Below are 4,552 nucleotides of genomic sequence, written 5' to 3' on the forward strand. Positions count from 1 at the left end.
ATCCAACAAATGAAAGCCAACTGTTTGGAAGACCACCCAAAAGAGGTTGGATAAATATCCTGGTAAAAATTACTTTTAAATTTTCAAGGGAAAGAGAAAGCTTTGTTCTCTCTTTTTTGATTTTGCTGAAAATCCTGGGCTTTATCGAATAATTTCGACATAAAGGGTCTTCTTTTATTAAAAGATGATAAGGTGTGTGAAATCTGAGTCTCCACGGATCATTTAGCAGTGGAATGTGGACAACTGAGTGCCCCAGAGTACTGTGGGTTTCAATTTTTTGGAGTCGAACAAACACAAATGAGCCTTCTCCTATGGGAGGGGTAGCACATTGGGGATGCACCAATCACAGCACGCCATGCCCTATATAAGGCCCACAGGCTCACCCCAGTTGACGCTTCTTCCCAATTATTACATACTTTCTTGATTTCCGTGTAGGTATGTCTGAGACCATACCTGCAGCTCCAGCAGCTCCTGCTCATATGGAGAAGCCTTCTGCCAAGAAGAGAGGGAAGAAGTCTACTGGTGCAAACCACAAGCCTCCTATGCCTTCTGTGTCCACGTTGGTCACTGAGGCGCTCTTGGGGTCTCAGCGTGGTGGCATGTCCCTGGCAGCGCTCAAAAAAGCACTGTCAGCATCTGGCTACTATATAGTCAAGAATAATGGCTCCATCAAGCAGGGCCCTAAGAGCTTGGTGAACAAGGGTATCTTGGTGCAGACCAAAGGCACCGGTGCCTCTGGCTCTTTCAAACTTAACAAAAACCCATCGCAGCCCACCAGAGGCAAAGTCAAGCCTGCCTCTAGCAAGACGAAGAAGGCACTCTTGGCTGGAGATTCTAAGCCTAAAAAGGATGGCAAGAACAAAAAAGCCAAGAAACCACGAGCAGTCGCTAGAAGTGGGAGGAAGGCTAAGAGTGTCAAACTCCAGCAGCAGCGCAAAGGTCCCAGTAAAGGCCAGAACCGAGAAGCTTAAGGCTGGAGAGCCCAGACCAAACCAGCAATTCAAACTTAAAAAGGCAGCTATGAAGAAGTGAGGAACATCTAATTTCTAGAGAACCCAAAAGGCTCTTTTAAGAGCCACCAACTATTTCTAAAAATGACGTTAACAACTGGAAGTTTCTGGAACAGTGTATCCTGGGTCACAAGTTTGTGTATTGAGCGAAATAAACGCCACCTGGTGGGGGCAGTTTTAGTTGTGTCTCGTCTAGTCAGAGCCTACCAATAAATAGCTGAGCCTTCCAGTGGGTTTTTGGCAGTAAATCAGTTGTACGAAGGATTAGACAATAATTTTTCTCCCCCAGAGTGTGGCCGACACGAATTGTGATCCTTTTGCCTTGTGCAATTTACCACTAAGTCAACGACTCAAAGGTAAGCCTCCAGCAGGTATTCAAAGGCTAAATCATAAGGAAAGAGACTGCCCACTTTCTACAGAGCTATTGTATCCAAACTGTTTAACCTTTGGGTTGGCATCACCATTACTTACTACACCATCAGAACTCTCTAAGTAGGTTTTGGACTCTAATTTATTGGTTTAGAAAGTCATGAGTGTGGAGTTGCTTGGCTAATAGCATCTTTAAGGCTCTGAAAGCAGCAGCTCCCCAAGAGCAAGAAAGGCAGTTTGTTCCCATGCTGTGATAAACAGCCACCAACTGAAGGGTCAGTTTTGAATCAATTAGCTGGCGAAGTGTTTTGTTTCACAAGTTTGGAACTTAATGAATAAACATTGCATCAACCAATAAAACCTCAGAAACTAGTTTGCTGTTTCTAGATATAAAAAACCTTTTTCACTGTGTTGGAGACAGGAAATTAAGTTTAGCTATGAAATAAATGTTACTGCCTGTGTTTTTTTGTTCCAACTGCTTTTAATATTGTTCTTTGGATCCTTGAGGGGAGACCTGGTGGCCCCAGTATTAAGCTGCTAACTGAAATGTCAGGTTTAGACTCTACCAGTAACTCTTCAGAAACCAGAGGAGGAGTCACATGAGCTGGAATGGTCTCCACAGTAAGCTTTGGTTTAGATAGATTTTTGGTAGTTTACCGGTTAAATGCGTGGTTGCTAATTTACAGGTTGCTGTTGTTCTTTGAGGCAGAGTTGGAAGCGACCCATAACTGACACTTCAGTGGGTTTTCAGAGGCAATGAATCACATTGGAGGAGATTGCCCATCCTCCCTCAGAGCAGCTGGTGGATTAAAACTGTTTTTTTACCACTAGGCTACCAGAGCTCCCTAATTTACAGGTTAGTGGCTTAGAATCATAAGCTGTAGAATCATAAGCTGCTCTGTGGGGGAAAGATGTGCCAGTTAATTTCTGCAAATATTTACAGCCTTTAAAACACTACAAGGGCAGTTCTATCTACCTGGTTTTATGGGCCATTATAATTGATAATATTGAAATGAATTTTGGGTTTGGTATTGTGGAGCAGTGTGGTCTATATACATTAAGTCCTTATGGGTTGGTATCTGGCAACCTTGCATCAGATATTCTTAGTCCAGTGTCCAAGGATTTCTGAAGGATAAATAATTAGAAACCAGAGCGACTCTGAATTTGGATTGTGTGTATTGTGCACTGTTGAGTCAGAGCTCACATAGTGATCCTCTGAGTGGGTTTTCAGAGGCAGTTAATTGCCACTATACCACCAGAGCTCCCTCTAATTTAGATTAGAAGGCTGGGGGGGGGGTGGTGTGTGGAAAAAGGATCTAACCAATTTATCTCAAGAAAGGAATGTGTCAGGGATATATCCTTCTCCCATATTTTTTCAATCTGTGTCTAATAGATCATTTGAGAGGCTGGACTTGATGAAGAATGTGGCTTCAGGGTTGGAAGAAGACTTTACAACCTTGCTTTCTGAAACTGAGGAGGACTTGAAGTGTTTGCTGCAGAAGATCAAGGACTGCAGCCTTCAATTTGTATTGCATTTCAACATCAAGAAAACCAAAATCCTCGCAACTGGGCCAATATGTAGTATCATGATAATTACTGTTGTCAAGCTGAGTATGACTCATGGTGACCCTATGAGCAAGAGATCTGAATCCTATCCTATGCCATCCTCTTCAGCTCTGATAGATTTTAGCCAACTGCTGCAGTTACCATGTCAATCCATTTTTATGAGGATCTTCTTCCGACTCTCCACCCTCCCAAGCATGATATCCATCTCCAAGGAATGAATAGCTTCTCCCAGAAACATATCCAAAATATGTAAGAAGCTTTGCCATTCTTACTTGCAAGAAGAACTCTAGCCACACTGTTTCCAAGATATACATATTTATTCTTTTGAAAGTCCACAGGATATTCAGTATTCTTCTACAAAACCACAATTCATACCATTTGACCCAGCAATTCCACTACTGGGGAATTTACCCTAAAGAAACCATAACTGCCACCCAAGCAGATATACGCACACCCATGTTTATTGCGGCTTTGTTCACAATAGCAAAGAGTTGGAAACAACCCAAGTGCCTATCAACAAAGGAATGGATAGAGAAGCTCTGGTATATTCACACAATGGAATACTATGCAGCATTGAAAAACAAGGAACTCATGAAATATTATGCAAAATGGATGACCTTGGAGGACATTATGCTGAATTAAATATGTGTCACAAAAGGACAAATATTGCATAAGGCCACTGTTGTAAAACGAGACTGACATCAGGACTGAGGGAAGACAGAGAAGGAGGAAGGAATGATGTATAGTGCATTGAAACAGATAAGGGAGAGATCTGCTTAAAAGGGATATATGATTGGGCAATATTGTCATTACAGGAATCCAAAATGAAGGCTGCACAGTGAAGGGGATTTGGCAGGAGGAATTGCATAACAATGAAAGAGTTTTTCTTTTACTTTTCAAGGAGAAGAGTGAAGGGGGGTGGGGTTGGCAGTGAGAAAAGTGCAACAAAGAATGACCGGAAACCCTAAGTCTCTGTAAACTTTCATTAAAATTAATAAAACAAAATAAAAAAACACAATTCAAAATAAATTCTTCCATCATCCATCCTATTCCAGCTCTCAAACACATATTAATTGAAAAGACCTTGTATTGCATTAGGTGCACTTTAGTCTTCAAATTTACATCATTATTCTTCAATTTCTTTGAAAGGTCCTTGACAGCAGACTTACCCAAAACAATATGCCTCCTTATATTATGACTGCGGGTACCAAGGGCACCGATTGTGGATCTAAGTAAGATGAAATCTTTTAATAGTTTCAATCTTTTCTCCATATATTATGACTCTATATATCATGCTCACTGGCCCAGTGGTAAAGAAATTTGTTTTCTTGACATTAAAATACAATATTAATTGCAATATTAAAGATTGTAGTCTTTGACCTTCTGCAACAAGTGCTTTAGGTCCCGTTAGCTTTCAGCAAGTAAGGTTGTGTCATCTGCATAAGGTACATTCTTCTTTATAGAGTCAGACTTAACGAACTATTTGATCACCACAAAAATTGAATAAGTATGGGAAAAGGATACACCCCCTGACACACACTCTTCTTGGTTTTATTATTATTTTGTGTGCGTGCACTGTCAAATCAGATCTGACTGGTACAGGAGGA

At 41.1% G+C, this 4,552-nt stretch overlaps 1 pseudogene; it reads left to right on the forward strand.

Moving 5' to 3' along the window:
- The first annotated feature begins 437 nt into the window (after positions 1 to 437).
- On the forward strand, positions 438 to 1,032 carry LOC102845439 (annotated as a pseudogene).
- The last annotated feature ends 3,520 nt before the right edge of the window (positions 1,033 to 4,552 follow it).

The sequence above is a fragment of the Elephantulus edwardii genome, unplaced genomic scaffold (assembly GCF_000299155.1).
Source record: "Elephantulus edwardii isolate Elephantulus edwardi_28Jun2011 unplaced genomic scaffold, EleEdw1.0 scaffold00070, whole genome shotgun sequence".
Classification (NCBI taxonomy): Eukaryota; Metazoa; Chordata; class Mammalia; order Macroscelidea; family Macroscelididae; genus Elephantulus; species Elephantulus edwardii.